This window comes from Babylonia areolata, chromosome 5, assembly GCF_041734735.1.
Source record: "Babylonia areolata isolate BAREFJ2019XMU chromosome 5, ASM4173473v1, whole genome shotgun sequence".
NCBI classification, from domain to species: Eukaryota; Metazoa; Mollusca; class Gastropoda; order Neogastropoda; family Buccinidae; genus Babylonia; species Babylonia areolata.
In genome coordinates, this window is record NC_134880.1 from 51,301,064 (window position 1) to 51,318,692 (window position 17,629).

The following is a 17,629-nucleotide window of genomic DNA, read 5'->3' on the forward strand; positions in this document are numbered from 1 at the left end:
AAAATGAAGAAATGGATTTTTTTTTTTTTTTTTTTTTTTTTTTTAAGGAAAAAAAAGACAGTAATGTATATGACAAATAATTCGTAAAAAAAAAAAAAAAAAAAAAAGAAGAAGAAAAAGTGTGATGTATATGTGAATGGAAATAAACCTAATGCAACTGTGTATGAAAAGAGAGATGGGAAGGATCACGCAGTGCTCAGTAATCAGTCAGTGCTTGTTTGCCAAGCTTTCCCTTGGCAAGAATCATAGACTCGTGCTGCAGAAATTTTGAAGAATTTAGATGTAAATGGAGAGATATGGATAGAAGTTTTTTTTATGATGGACCAAAAAAAAAAAAAAAAAAAAGTTTTTAGACTGATGTGCTCTTTTAAAACTGTTGTCTGATTTAATGGTGACGAAACTAGAATGGAGAGGGACGGGTGAGGAGAAGGTGGACTGCAGACAGACTTTACAAAGCCTTTAGTTTGTTACAAGCAGCTCCTTCAGCAAAGGCACCGAAAGACAGTACCGTTGGGTACCACTGGCTGCGCACACACACAGGGAGATGAGGAGACGTTTCACTGGTGCACAGCCCTGGTCGCGACTGTTCCTTGTTCGTCAAAGGCAGAGACAGGTCCCTGTGTGACTGTTGCACCTTGGCGCGGTTTGACGGTTATGTCACCTGTCGAAGTGCCAGCCAGGTGTTTAGGGCAGACTTTGTAAAGAAAACCAGTTGACACTGCTTGACCCAGCGTTGTGCCGTGGGTCTCTTCTTTCACGGTGATGAGTGGCATTAGCTTTTGGAGGTTTTTTTAGCACCTGTGTTTGCTTGTATTGTGTCGACAAGCTCCAGATGATGAATTATAATTTTGGAGTAGATATGTAAAAAAAAACAACTGCTCGCTTCGATTTGAAGTATACATACTGAACTGTGATGTATGAATTGCACTGTAATGTAACATTTGTATTTTTGTTTGTGTCCTTTCAGATTCAAAAAAGTACCAGTCTGATAATATTAGTCTTGTCAAATGTGATGAATGATTGATTTTTGTGCTCATTGGCTCAGACTGGCACTTGGGTTGATGAGTGTTGTAAGAGTATTAAGTAACAGTATCAAGTGTCATGCATTTGTTTTTACTTTAAAATTTACAAGTAATTGTGGAGAATAGCTTGCATGGGTGTACATGGGTGTATTTGAGGATACATAGTTACAATATAGTTATCCATTTGTCAATTTTTTTTCAAAGACTAGTAAGTAATCTGGTTCTACATAAGGAAAGAAAGAAATATAAACCTACATAATCTGTTCATATCAGAGAATACTGCAGTAGGTTAAAAAAGAAAAAAAAGAAAAAAAAAAGGACATATTGGAAATCTATAAATTTTTATGCTTGTATATTATTCTTTTCTTCCAACTTGTTCGAATCGGGGATTTTTTTTGATTTTTTTTTTCTAATCTCTGATTACGATTCACTAGCAGTTCCAAGATTTTTGTGATTATATGCATCATCCTGTTAAACAGCACTTAAACAAGCCTCTCTCTTCTACTTGTTGATTTATATATCTGCAGCAGTTTGCTTGTAATTGTCCAGCTTCTGCCCAGATTGTTATAGATGAAAGAAAATAATCACATTAGTCCATCTTAAGTTTATGATATAACAGAACCAGTATATCAGTGCTTTAGCTTCTTGTAGATTCACAGCTTTAAATGCTTTAAACAAGGTTGTTGTTTCTTCTTCTTCTTCTTTTTCTTCTTCTTCTTCCATCATCACTGTTTTCTCTGAATGGGCTTAACATGATTGGCCAACATTCACACTCAGTTGGAAAGCCACTCTCTGTTGTTCTTGGCGGGATAACTCTGAACTCAAGAGCATAATGTCATTCACAGGTTTTAGAGACAAGAAAAAGCACAAGATGGATTGTACTATCACTCAGGAATACCTCACGTTGTCAACCTCACTGACAGTCTCATTTGAGAAGACATATTCAGCGTTGATTGTTGAGATTTTAGATGACGTAGAAAAATACTGAAAGAGTTCTCAGCGTATTGTTTTGTGTAAACTCCACAGTGTAACAGAGTCATTGATGGTAGCCTTCCTCACTCGCCCTCTCTCATACTCTCTCTCTCTGTCTCTCTGTCGCATTCCTTCAGCGTATTGTTTTGTGTAAACTCCACAGTGTAACAGAGTCATTGATGGTAGCCATCCACACTCTCACTCTCTCATACTCTCTCTCTCTCTCTCTCTCTGTCTCTCTCTCTGTCTCTCTGTCGCATTCCTTCAGCGTATTGTTTTGTGTAAACTCCACAGTGTAACAGAGTCATTGATGGTAGCCATCCTCACTCTCCCTCTCTCATACTCTCTCTCTCTCTGTCTCTCTGTCGCATTCCTGCTGTCATCTTTCTTACACCCTCTTTCTTGTAATATTTCTATGGGGGGAAGTGAGAGCCCCCATAATTGTATAATAATAATAATAATAATGGATACTTATATAGCACACTATCCAGAAATCTGCTCTAGGTGCTGTACAAAAACGCTTTTGTTAACATAAAACATCATATCTGTGTTATACACACACACGCGCACACACACACACACACACACACACACACACATGTTGCCTTTTTTATATGTCACATGGTTATCAGAAAAAGCATGAAGTGATTTAAATGTGCAGAATGTGTCTGTATTTTCCAGGCTCATTCAGATCATGCAGACAGTAAGGCAGGCAGGCATGCACACACACACACACACACACACACACACACACACACACACACACACACACACACACACACACACACACTCTAACACACACTAACACACACACTAACACGCACACACACACACACACACACACACACACACTAACACACACGCACGCACGCACACACACACACACACACACACACACACACACACACACACACATTTTTCTTTTTCTTTCTTATCATGATAGGCATTTGTGATTTAAAAAAAAAAAAAAAGATATATATCATGTAAAAGTCATAGGTTTTTTGTTGTTATTGATGTTTTTTTTGTTGTTGTTGTTGTTTTTGCTTTTAATGTGATCTGCTATCACAAACTGTCTTCCATGGAGATTTTAAGTCAGAACACAATTTGGTGACCCAACATTAATGTTGACAAGTGAATAAGAATACAGGATCACATACTGGAGAAAAATTGATGAGCTGCAATAATACTTGTGACATAAAATGTCCTGGAAATATTTGTTAAAAAAAAAAAAAGAAAGAAAGAAAGAAAAGAGAATTTTGAAAGGTGCCATTTCAAAGAATACAAAAGTTGTGCCTTAAGCGTTTTGACACCGTTTACAAGTACAATCAGATTTGGTTCCAGGTGTGTGAAAATAACATTATAGCAGAATGTTGAGCTGTCAAAGCAGGTGATGTTGGTTTGAGGTTGGGGGGGGGGGGCTGGGGGGGGGGGGGGGGGCGATGGGGGGCTCTTTCTTTTTTTTTTTTTTGCATCAGAGCTCTTTCATGCACAGTTGCAGGTAGACTTGATGCAGAAAGGGAAAAAAAAGCAGTTGCTTTGACTTGAGTTCACAACAAACTGTATATTGTATAATGGTGCTTCCTCTCGCCCACTTTCCCACTCTCCCACTGTCTGTCACAGTCTGTCCATCTGTCTGTCTGTCTGTCTCTCTCTTTCTCTCTGTCTCTCTCATACCATAGCCCTGCTGCTGTAAGCAGTATTGAAATGTGGAAATCATTCAAACATATTTTAAAGTGATATTTTTAAAGTTTACATGACAAAGAAAAATGGAAGCCATGTATTGGTACACCTGGGTTATATCAGTGACATATGGATATTTGAGTTGTTTGCGTTTCTCATTGGTTCATGAATGAGAAAGGTAAAGTGCCCCCCCCCCCCCCCCCCAGCCCCTCCCCCCACCCTCCATGGGGATGCCGGGGGTCTTTAAGTATAAATAGCATCCCCGCCTTCTGGAAATTCTGTGCTAGAAATTTCCTCTTTTCTATTCCTCTCTTTGTTTCTGCCTTTTTTCTTCTTTCTTCACTGTTGTCTCCTTTTTCTGCCTTCCCAGTCCATTCCCCTTCCTTTTTTTTCAAGCAAGCCTGGATACTTTTTTTCTCTTTTCCGCAATCTATGATGTACTGTCAGTGCTGTTTTGCTCTGGTGATTAGGTAGTGAGATGTAAGCACTGGGATGGGCACTAGCTGCCCATTCTGCAGTGTGATATTTGCCAATATGGATGTTTTATACATTTCTTGTTTTGCTTTGAAGTATTGTTATTTTTCCTTTTTTATGATTTTATGTAATCAAGGAGTGATGAATTAAGCGGAAGGGCTCAAATCCTCAGCATGGCCTAGTCTTATTTGCCATAAGGAGCGAAATGGTTGGGATACTTTGTCATGAACTGTGTTTTGTGGGCTTGTCTTAGTGTGTTTTTGTAGATGTGACAGTTTTATGCTGACTCAGTTGAGCATTTGTATGGTTTGACAGTCCTGATATGGGCCGTGTCTGGTCGGCTGTACTCTAAGGAACATGAATAAGAATAAACGAAAGTGGTCCCCTGTGTATTTGTATTGAACTTGTCTCAAAAACCCTCAGTTTCTTAATAATCATTCTCTTCCATCCATTTGTATTATCACATCAGTTTGATTGCTCTTAGTGGGATTGGTCAAGACCTTGAAAACATAATCTTTTGTTTGTTTTGTAATGTATTTGAAATTTTGTTGTTATTGCATATCAAAGTATTATGTTGATTGCTTCTCCTCACCCACTATCCACATTATTTCTTTTCCACTGGAAATATCAAAAGATGGGGAGGATGGCCTATGTTTTTGTGGCTGGGTCTCCATGCGTTTTTTTTTTGTTTTTTTTCTTTATTCTGAGTGTTGTAAACAGTGTTGGAAATGTTTTTGATGTGGTCTGTTGAATGTCAATCTCTGTGGTCCGTTAGGTGATGAAATGCATGTTTTTGTGGTCAGGTTTGTATATTTGTTGGTATGTATGTTTGTACATGCATTTAATATATATATATATGTGTGCATAAGTGTCCCTTTTAAATGAATTAGTCTTTTTTTTCTGTTGTTGGTGCCAAAGATGTGAATGGCAATTTTTTTGTTTCACATTCACAAGACTTTCCAGGGAAACCTAGAAATCCAGACACCATTCCAGATTACTGTGGTATTTTGCATTTCTTTTTATCACGGCAGATTTCTCTTTGTGAAATTCGGGCTGCTCTCCCCAGGGAGAGCACATCGCTACACTACAGCGCCACCCATTTTTTTGTATTTTTTTCCTGCGTGCGGTTTTATTTGCTTTTCCTATCGAAGTGGATTTTTCTACAGAATTTTGCCAGGAACAATCCTTTTGTTGCCGTGGGTTCTTTTACTTGCGTTAAGTGCATGCTGCACACGGGACCTCGGTTTATCGTCTCATCCGAATGACTAGCGTCCAGACCATCACTCAAGGTCTCGTGGAGGGAGAGAAAATACTGGCGGCTGAACCGTGATTCGAACCAGCGCGCTCAGATTCTCTCGTTTCCTAGGCGGACGCGTTACCTCTAGGCCATCACTCCACATATGTACACATATGTACACAGACTTAGCGATGTTCCAGAAATGTGTTATCCGGTTTTGGTACTGGGCACTGATATGACCACCAGGTCAGTGCCGATTCCAGTGCCTGTCGTTGAATTTGGAGTAGATATTTGTTCACTGCCCAGGATGCCTTCTGGTGAATGGGCCAGCAAGACACAGCCTCCGTACCCATCTGTCTTTGGCATGGGTGTGGTTTTTTGTTGTTGTTTTTTTTAAGTTCCACTTCTTTTCTTTCCTTTTTTTTTTTTTTTTTAAAATCTTTCTGAATCAGAGATATGCTTGACTGTTGTGAAAGTGCTTTGATTTGGCTCTGCATATGATTCAGCAGAATATAGATGAGTTTATTGTTGTAATTATTATTAGATGCATTCATTGATGTTGTCAGTATTGTTGTTGTTGGATTGTTTATCTTCTGTCTTTGCCTCCTTTGTATGAAATCCATGTTTTTCTTGGTCATCCTCTTTTTTGAAGTTTTCATGAGATGCCCGGCCAAGGGCAGTACTAATGATGGAACCTGCTTCTCTGTGTTCATACCTGACTTCTCTACAACATTATTGCACCGGCATCTTACCCCAGGGTGTGAAGGGAAGTAACCCATTGCTTCCTTGTGTTCACCTTTCTCTTCTCTCTCTCTCTCTCTCTCTCTCTCTCTCTCTGAACTACACATTTATGTTGACTGGAGGCAGGACCATCACAGTCAGTCTGGTATGGACACTGTACATATTTTGCAGATGTTCACATTTCTGAAAACTTTTGTTTGATGTTGTTTTTTGGGTGGGGGAGGGTTGGTGTGGGGGTGCCTCAGAGATAACAGGTCTCTGCTGGCAGATTTATTTCCTTTCACAGGTTTGGAAGAATCTGGTAATAGGTAATCTCTTCTTTTTTTTTTCTTCTGATTTCAGGCCTTGTTACATCTATTTCGAATATCTGTTCCAGAACCTTCAATGACCGAAGAGGGGAGGGTATCTGTGGACTGAAGATAACTGTAAATAATAGTAAACTTTCCAGGAATGTTGGGTCAGAATCATGTTCAAAGTACTTTGTTGCTTCAGCACAGTGTTTTCATTGTTGTCCCAATTTGCCAAAGCTGTTTGTGTGTGTGTGTGTGTGTGTGCGTGTGCTTGTGCTTGTGTGTGTGGTTCTGTTCTGCTTTTGACTGCTTTTATTAGGTACTGAAGATACTTTAAATTGTTCGAGTTTGGTACATTTGTGTGCTTGTGTAGATAACCAAAAATTCATTTTGGGGTATGTTGTTATGGCTAACATATTCATGTTTTGAAAGATATATATATAAAATTTTTTTTAAAAACAACAAAACAGTACCACTCCTTTGAAATTAAGTCGCTATATTGATACTGACATCTCTGTGTGGTTCTGTTCTGCTTTTGACTGCTTTTATAAGGTACTGAAGATACTTTAAGTTGTTCGAGTTTGGTACATTTGTGTGCTTGTGTAGATAACCAGAAAATCATTTTGGAGCATCATGTCATGGCTAACATATTCATGTTTTTAAAGGGATATATAAAAAAAAAAACAACAACAGTACCACTCCTTTGAAATTAAGTTGCTATATTGATACCGACATGTCGAGTGCTCATTCTCCAGAATTTATTTGTGATGTTGGTATTTGTGGAATACCATTCCATCACAAGTTGTTATGTTAATCTTAATGGAATTCTACTCTTTCAAAAATTAATGATGTTGGCCGAACACCATTCCTTCAGAAGTTTATGTTGATGTCCATGGAATTCCATTCTTTTAAGATGCAATTTTGATACCTGTGGAATGCCGCCCCTTCAGAAGTTGTTTTAATGATACTTGTGGAACACCATTCCTTTGAAAAATTGTAATGATGTACATATGGATTACCACTTCTTCAGAAGGTGTGATAGATATTCTGTTCTTCCAGAAATTGTGTTTACAGTATCGGTAAAATAGTGCTGTCTGTGAAGAAGTGGGCATCATATCTTTGGAACGCTGCTGCTAAAATTTGTACCTTTCACATTCTAGATACAGGTCTACTGCCTTTAATGCAGTGTACAATGAGGAGCTGGCATCATCTTGCCATCGTTTTCAAGCCTTTCGGTGGTTTGTTAGCTTCCCGAAGCAAATGTCACTATGTAAAACAAATTAAAATGAATATAAAAAAGAAAAAATGTCACTGACAAATGTGATTACATGTATGTACATCCCAACGGTCTCAAGGTGAAAACCACTACTGGAATCAAACAGATAATTAAAAGGAGGCCTTTGCATCCATGCTGCTTGAAAAGGACTACTCTCCCTTCAGTGGCCAGATGCATATATTGTTGATTAACATTCATTACTGAAGAATGTAGGCTGAAAATAAAATCATTACCAGAATTCTGTTTTCATGTGTGTGTTTTTTTAATTTAAAAAAAAGAATATATGAGCAGTGTTGAAGAAAACACATCTCTGTGATTGAGAGTAGTTTTGCCGATTTTTGTTTTAACCTGTCTGCTCCAAGGTTAAATGCTCTGCCTCATTTGCTGGGATCCAAGGAAGCCCAACACCAAAGAAAAATGTTGATTTTGAACCTTCAAGAAAGATTCAAAGACTTCATAATGATTTGTTATACCTGCATGAATATTACATTCAGAAATCAAAATTAACAAAGATCAGACCACATTGTGTTGGGTCTTTTATAGTTGTACTGTGTTTCATGTTAAGAATGTATGTGATAAATTCTGTGGTTCAGTCTTTAATTCATTCTTGTTGATGATTTTATTTCATGCATATTTTAATCTCCAGGCTTGTCTTCCACACACGGGTACCTGTGTGCTTGTTGTCAAAAGAATAAATACATAGTGGTGAGCTTTTCACTCTGGGTCATGTGGCTGAATAAGTCTCTTAAAAGAAAACTGCCCCCAAACTCCAGTTTTTAGACTTTTGAGACTTCGCACATTTGTAACTTGATTCTTCATCTACAATAAGAGCAACTGAGATTAACTACTCTAGCAGTTTTCTCACTTCGTGAATCACTCGAACGAAACAAGAATCAACGAAATGTACAGCAGGATTTCTTTCAAGTTCACAATACATAGATTGGATTATGCTTTTTTTTTTTTTATTGTTATGATGGTTCATCTTTTCTTGATGTTGTGCTGATATTTATATTTGATAATCTGGTTTTGGTTATTGTAATCTGTGTTTAAATCAGTTTCTTGATGTAAAATGATATATTTCAGTTTCCACAAATGGATATATACAATCCAACATTTAGAAGCAGATAAACACTTTGGGTATTATTCCTTCATTATTTCAGTTTCCACAAATGGATATATACAATCCAGCATTTAGAAGCAGATAAACACTTTGGGTATTATTCCTTCATACGAAGGAACATTGTGAAAGGAATGTCCCAAGAGCTGTGAAGGTTTTTGATTGATGGAGGATTATTTGGTTACCCACTATTTTTCTATCCTATGATTAATAAAGGTCTTACATTTTGTGCGAATCATGTCCCCAACTTTTGTATATTTTGTGCTGTAATTTGTTTGAAATTTGTCAAGGATGTTGTTACATCCTTATGAACATATTCTATAAGTATGTCAGAGCTTGGCTTAAAAAAAAAAAAAAAAAATCAACAACAAAATATGAATTTGAAAAGTGGTAAGAAAAATGACAGGTAGTGTAATATTCAACTGCACGTCACCAATAGTCTACTTGTTGGTTCACATGGTAAGAGTTGGTCATGGTTATTTATAGTTGTTTGCATGTATCTTACTATCAAGACAAGCTCAAAGTGTGTAAAGGGTGACAGTGCTGATGTAAGAGGTAAACCAAGCGTCAAATCACAGACAGGGAGGGAAAAAAAAAGAAATTCAAACAAACATTTCGTGTGGCTTTATGCTTCAGCAGTTCCATGAAAAAATACCTTGGTCTTCTAATACATTTTGTGGAAAGGTGTTAAGCTGAATAGCAATTCCACTGAGTAAAAATAAATAATCAGAACAATATAGAAGTTGATGGAAAGAAAGGAGATGGCCAAATATTGAACAAGGAAAATGTTCAACATTTTAGAAACAGTGATTATCACAACAGCTCCTTTTGGCAAGTTGAGAGCATCTGCTCTCACTATTTCACTTCATGTCATTACTGTGATGCTATATTGTGATTCCATATCATGATTTCATATTGTGATGATGCATTAATTTTTGTTTTGTTCATGTCATGCTCTGCACTGGAATGCTTTGAATCCATAGTGAGCTCTTGCATGTTGTGGCTCAAGAAGTCCTTGATAACTTTGAACCACTTGTGGAATATTCTTGTTGCATTGGTACATCACAACTACATTTCCTTCTCACAAACATGGTCTCTGGAATCAGAAAACAGTGGGTCTTTTGTCAAACGTTTTGTTGCGTAATGTGTATTTCATGAATGGGCGAAACTGATTTCAAGGATATTTATGTTCACTTTGTACCATACTGATTATCAGTGATGCCAAATGTCTCCTTTTGAAATATCAGTTTATATCAGAGGTACACTAGTGTGTGGAGGGGACAAGGAATATGATCATGTTCATTGGTTTGTATTGTAGCGCGTCTTGAACCTCTGGTGGTTTGTGATGCTGTGGCTTCCATCAGGCGTGTATTTTACCAGTACTTACAAGTGTGTACATCTGTTGCGTCAAAAGCGATATTTTGTCTTATTGTTGTTGTTTTTGTTTTGTTTTTCTTTTATTGTTGTTTTTATGGTGGTGAGTGTTGGGGTCGAGGTTATAGGTGTAAAGTGATATTTGTGTTGTTGTTTTAATTTCTATTTTATGTCTGTGTGTTTTTGTTCGTTTTTTGTGGTTTTCTTTCTTCTTGTTTTCTTTCTTTCTCTCTTTTTTTTTTTTTTTTTTTTCATTCTGTAGAACTACAGATTGATTTTTATAGGAGTCGTCACTATCTATGTGGCATTCAAACTGTCTGTCAAGGCTTGGGAAGCCATTTTAATTTCCATGCAGGTTCTCAGAAATCCTGTAACTGTAACTGATAATCAGTGGAGGGGGATACTGTAAAATATTTTTCAGCCATTATCACTCAAGACATTTGTGGGTTGTCCCCAAACCCCCACCACCCTCCTCTTGAAATAAGGGAGTGGCAGTCTTCTGTGAGGAGAAGGTATTCACAGAAATCAGAACTGACATGACCTTGACCTTCAGTCAGTGTAACTGAGGTAATTTTACTCATTTTGTTGCAGTCATTCCGTGGATAAACCTGTGAACATCAACATTAAAACAGAGAACCAAATCATCAATTTTATGTCGTCCAAGTGTAACATGTTGACATGACCCTCAGTGGAAGTCTCTGCCCCCAAGGTGGAATTCTGTGCATATATATTTATACAATGTGACCCGTAGGTTTGGGAGGGTGGGTTGATATAACACAGTTTCTTTAGCATGTTGCTTTCTCATGTTCATCAGATATTGTGAAAGAGGTTTGCTTTTTTTTTTCCTGTCCTTGTTTCAGTTAGTAGAGCCCATATCAATATGCAGATCCCTATGTCCTTGTTTCAGTTAGTAGTGCCCATATCAATATGCAGATCCCTATGAGTGAAGTGTGTTTTTTCAGTACCCCCCCCCCCCCCCAAAAAAAAAAATTAATAACAATAATAATAATCATCAAGATTATTTTGTACTCTATCAAACATTGTGATAATAAACAAGCTTCACTTATGAACCTGTTCTTGTGTGTGTGTGTGTGCAGCTGTCTTTTTGTTTCTTTTTAATAGAGGAGAGGGTGAATTTTGGGATAAGGGAGTCCAGGGGAAACTGTCATGAAGAAAATGTGAATAGAGTTTCATGTGATGAACAGCAAGCATCCCCACCCATCAACCTTCACTTTTTCTCTCGTCTCTCATAAAGAAACATCCATCCAATTGAACTTTTTTTCCCCCACAGACACAAAAAAGGCTTTTATCTTCATGTAAACCTTCACACAAAACAGGGCGGTTGAACAACCAGAGCAAAAAGCATGCATGAGAAAGGGAAAGTACAAAACAAACCAAAAGATGATGTAAAGTAACATGCCCATGCTTCCCTGAAATGGCTCCCCCTTTTCAACAGTGTGTGTCTACCAGTGATGCACAGTTGTGAGGGGGCAAGAGTGCTCACAGTTTTTCATTCACAACTCCTTGCTGGTTCCTGAAAGACCTGACACAGAACTTGCAATTCCTGCTGTCATCCTTAACCGCTGTTCTGCCAATCAAGGGCCGCAGTATAAATAACCTCTACTTCTTCTTCTGCGTTCACTCGTATGCACATGACGGGCGCCATAGCCGAATGGTTAAAGCGTTGGACTTTCGATCTAAGGGTCCCGGGTTCGAATCACGGTGACGGCGCCTGGTGGGTAAAGGGTGGAGATTTTTACGATCTCCCAGGTCAACATATGTGCCGACCTGCTAGTGCCTGAACCCCCTTCGTGTGTATACGCAAGCATAAGATCAAATACGCACATTAAAGATCCTGTAATCCATGTCAGCGTTCGGTGGGTTATGGAAACAAGAACATACCCAGCATGCACACCCCCGAAAGCGGAGTATGGCTGCCTACATGGCGGGGTAAAAACGGTCATACACGTAAAAAGCCCACTCGCGTATATACGAGTGAACGTGGGAGTTGAAGCCCACGAACGCAGAAGAAGAAGAAGAAGACTCGTATGCACACGAGTGGGCTTTTACGTGTATGACTGTTTTTACCCCGCCATGTAGGCAGCCATACTCTGTTTTCAGGGGTGTGCATGCTGGGTATGTTCTCGTTTCCATAACCCACCAAACGCTGACCTGGATTACAGGATCTTTAACGTGCGTATTTGATCTTCTGCTTGCATATACACACGAAGGGGGTTCAGGCACTAGCAGGTCTGCACATATGTTGACCTGGGAGATCGTAAAAATCTCCACCCTTTACCCACCAGACGCCGTCACCGTGATTCGAACCCGGGACCCTCAGATTGACAGTCCAACGCTTTAACCACTCGGCTATTGCGCCCATCATATAAACAGCCAATTGCACAGGTATTGCCGGCTTTGTTTAGCAAGACCTAGCAAGCTTTCTTGCCTGGCTGAGATGGCAGTACACAAGACTTGCACATGGCGGAAAAATCACCTGGCAACCAACGTCATCGTTATGGTCAGAGCGAGTCTGACCAGCGTTATACTGAATGAAATGAAGGTGGTGTTTTCTTTCCAATTCCAGCACCAAAAAACCAGGCTGGGAGACAACAAAATGTAGAGATAAAAGTGTGTAACCAACACCACTATCATCTGAATCCACACATTATTTTCTTTTAATTTGCCAGGCAAAGGGGCAGAGCTTAGCGCCTTGTGCAGACAGGTCTGTTAATCGCATATGGGCATTCACACACAGCAGAGGGTGGGAAGGGAATGAAATAAAAAGGTGAGGGGGGAGGGGGATGTCACAGACCACACAGCAAAAAAACTTTTGTTTGTTAAACAGAGTGGAATTTTCCTCTCTTTCTTCCTTCTGATGAAATCCTGAATTTCTGATGCAGAATTTTTCCCGTACTTTGTTTCTGTATTTATTCATACCAGTTTCAATGTATCTCATCTGAAAGAGTGACTAATTCCCTTCAATAAGACATGTTTAATAATCAGTTTTGTCACAAAATTCTCTCACCTCTGTTATTATATTCATTTGTTTGAATATTTTGTGGACACGTCTGTTTCTTTTTTTTCTATATGTCTTTTTTAAAAGTTTAATTCAGAAAGCAATATCCTGCTGATTGTGATTGTTTTTCCATCTCCCATCTCATCTTTTTCTCGCAAGGACAGGTGAAAACAAAAGGCTAAAATACTGTTAGTATCAATATCAGTGTCTATAGTATGACTAAAGTGAATATAAACAGGTTACAAGACTACAAGTACAACAATATACCATAAAAAACGGATTGCAAGACAAGAAAAAGAAATAAAAAAATTTCTCAGCAGCAAATACACTAATGTAATTCTTTATCATAAAGTGGAAACTACAAGCGTTACAAGTCACTGACATGTAACAAAATCACTAAGCAGTATGGAGTCACTGTTGAAAACAAAACAAAAAACAATTCAGCAATACAGGTCTGTAAACAAACAAACAAAAACAGCAACAAAGGTATGCAAAAAACAGATGACTGAACAAATGAGAAGATGATCCACAAAATTCCACATAAAATCAGGAATTAAGTAGTAGGCAGCTATGTGCAAATTCCACATAAAATCAGGAATTAAGTAGTAGGCAGCTATGTGCATAAAAGTAATTCCTGATCAAAACATCAAGATCAAATAGTCATACCACAGTAACAATTTCCACCCTTGATGAAAGATAAAAATGGACCGTCATACCATGTTCATAATCCAGTGGCAATGTTTCTTTCAAACCATCAACAATTTCTCCTGCTGAGTAATAATACATGTAAGCAGGGCTCCTAGGCTGTATTCCCTACAGGGTTTAAAAAAAAAAATCAAAAAGAAACGGTTGAGACTGATGAACTGCACAAACCTGCCAACCCCTGACAAGATTCTGAAGTAGCATTTCATCATTTGAGCTCTTCTAACCAGTTTCTGACAGTTCCAGCAGTTCCAAAACTTAATTGTAGTCCCAGTGGCATTATTTGAGAGTGAATAAATCAATGATATTGCCGCTTTTCCCATTTAACCTGACTGGAGGTTTTAGCATGTCATAAAACATCATTCACTGTGTTCTGTGACACTTTGAAGTCAAGCTGATACACCATGCACAAAAATGATTTAAACTTTTGGATGAAGGTGGACTACACTGGTATTTTTTGTAAAAAGTAAACCTAGGTCCAGCTGGCTCAGGCCTGAACATGAGCCACAGAACAAAAATTCTTGTTGGCTAAAGTACCTCCTCCTTCCCCATTTGTGCAAATTTAGTTTGTTCACGTACTATTATTGATTAATTTATCAACAATAACAACAACAAAAAAACAATGCTTGTTTTTTACAACTCCAAAATAAGATTTTTTGTTGTGGCCATAAAAGTGTAGCATTCTGTAGCAAAGTGGAGCATGCTACACTTAAAACATAACAGTTGGCAGGTCAGCCTGCACCTACTGCTGATCAAATAACAAAAACAGATGGAACCATGGTGAGAGCTGAAGTCCAATAATTTTAGTCACAATAAGACTGATCACTCATAAAGGGCTGGGTAAATAAAAGTACCATTTAAATGTATATATGCACAGAGACCAAAAAAACAAACAACGAACACATTATACACACACAGCAAAATCTACAACACTTGCGATAAAGTAGTAATTTAAGCTACCGGGACAATGTAAAGAAGAACGCTAAAAACCTGAACGGCCAGGTAGAAAAAAGCACAAAACTGTTCACAGTGATGTAAAATAGTGGCAGACATCATAAAAGTAAAAAGTCTGTTCTTAACAACAGAATCAAATATAAAGATATTTTTTCATAAAATTTAATCACAACGGTCTTCTGCAGCCATCACTCATCTGCATCAAACATAAAGAAAGAAAGTTGTCAATGTTGTACATTTGACTGGTATCAGATGATCTGCAATATAAATCTAAAATTTCTGTTATAATAATAAAAATGAATACCACAATTAAGTTGACAACTAAGTGAATCGGAAAATGATTTCTTAAGAAGTTGTTTTATTTCTCACCAATATATAAAATAAAACAGCAGAGCAGGTAGCTGTTGTATTTATGGCGATTTGTCAGGACTTGTATTTTTCATCAGCAGGGTTTAAAAAAACAAAACAAAAAAAACCCACAATGCACCTCTTCCACAGAAGATGAACCACATATAATTTGATCTTGTTTGCAATTAATTCCCATAACTGTCACCACTAGAACTGCTACTTGTAACTGATTTATGCACATGGAAAATTTCAGCAAATTCAAAGTGAAAACTCATAATATCGTAATAAAATTGAGATCTTTCTTCTGAGTGCATGTCACTAACAGCCAGCAATGTATGGCACTGGTGAAGTGTGACGTCTTGCAATAAAAGATGTTAAAGTTACTGACCCCAAAGCAAATTAAAGCTAGATGGGCGCCAACAGCCGAGTGGTTAAAGCGTTGGACTTTCAATCTGAGGGTCCTGGGTTCGAATCTCGGTAACAGTGCCTGGTGGGTAAAGGGTGGAGATTTTTCCGATCTCCCAGGTCGATATATGTGCAGACCTGCTTGTGCCTGAACCGCCTTCATGTGTATACCCAGGAATAAGATCAAATATGCACATTAAAGACCCCGTAATCCATGTCAACGTTCGGTGGGTTATGGAAACAAGAACATACCCAGCATGCACATCCCCAAAAACCGAGTATCCCTGCCTACATGGCAGGGTAAAAACAGTCATACACGTAAAAGCCCACTCATGTACATACGAGTGAACATGGGAGTTGCAGCCCATGAACAAAGAAGATGAAGAAGAAGAAATTAAAGCTCAATTGCAAAGCCGCAACAGGCGATTAATCATTGCTGCCCTACATGCCAGAGGTCATGATGGGTAGAAAGTAAGTTAAAAGCACACACAATCTATTGTTTTACATATCTCTTTTGTCAATGTTGCGTTGAGTAACACCAGTTACAAAATCATACAGAAAATCTTAGTTCTACACCTCAGTTTCAAGGCACATAGAATAATTTATTTTTCAACATCTGTTTTGTTAATGTCATTTCAAGTTATTATAAAGAATTCTTAGGTAGACATTTCAATGTTTTGTTGATGTTAGTTTGAGTATCCTCCTTGTATTAGTAAAAAATAAAATAAATAAATACATAATTATGTTTGTACAAAAACATGTCTTTTACATGTGCGGTTTAATCTCAATATCATCCTAACAGAGCAACAAAGGCACAGAGAACTACTGCCCCCAAACCAGAACCACCCAAATCAACTGACATCACAAGAGAACTTTCCAATCAGCAAAAGCCACAACAATGTGAATAAATCCAAAAAAGCACAACACATACAAGCAACTAGGCGTCTCTAAACTATGAGCCAGCTCCGACACAAAATACAAACAAATATTTACACCAGACTGAAATCATGTCTGTAAAAAAGGTTACTATGCTTCATAAAGCCTGATTATGAACTGTCCTAAAAGCTACTTATTGCCTGTTTGGTCATATAATTCTCATGTTTACACAAGTTACAAATAATAAAGTGACATTCAAAGCCTCAACAGGTTTTATACTGCTCAAAAGATTCTGAATGACAAATGAGAACACCAAGTATGACACTGCCTGACAGATGATCAATTTTTGTTCAGACGAAGATTGATGACCATAGCTGAACTTCCTCATCAAAGATGGTACTGTCCCTGTATTTGAACAAAACCAAAGTTCTGTCTTTCCATGATAGCCAGCAGTTTCTGTGTGCATGTATGCTAATTCACTGGTGAGATCTTATCGCAGTGCAGTCTTTTTACTCTGTAATGATGTCATGTATGATTCCAGTTCAAACACATATTCATCTCTTAACTATCAGTCCTTGCTGGCTATTGACATCGTGTAGAGTCATGTCATGCTGAAATACGCAGTCAACAAAGGATCTTAACCTTGACAAAATCATGTCAAATCTCAATCTACGTTTTCAGCGACTGCTGACCAGAATATGAATATCAGTGCTTCATAAAGAAATTGGTTAGCAACAATGACAATGAAAAAAATTACATCAGGACATCAGGTTTATTCAAGAAACCAACCCCACAGGGGTACTCGAAGAAATCAAAAAGCAGGGAAAAAGCGAGTATAAATACAGCAACAGCACAGCTGGGAAGCACACTTGAAATGACAACATCTCCAAATGACCAAAAATTAATCCTAAAACTTTTCTGTTTCCAAACTCTGTAATCTTTCAGTTTTACAAACATGTCACTGTTAATGCAATGAACAATTGTAATGAATGCAGCCTATGAAACACAACATATGAAATTAATCCAATGACAATTTCATACAACTGCTGCCTGCTAGATATAAACTAGATTGGATGACTCTTCGTACCACAGCTAACTCACATCCTTCTCAGACACTGTGCTGCATGGAGAGACATGTTTTG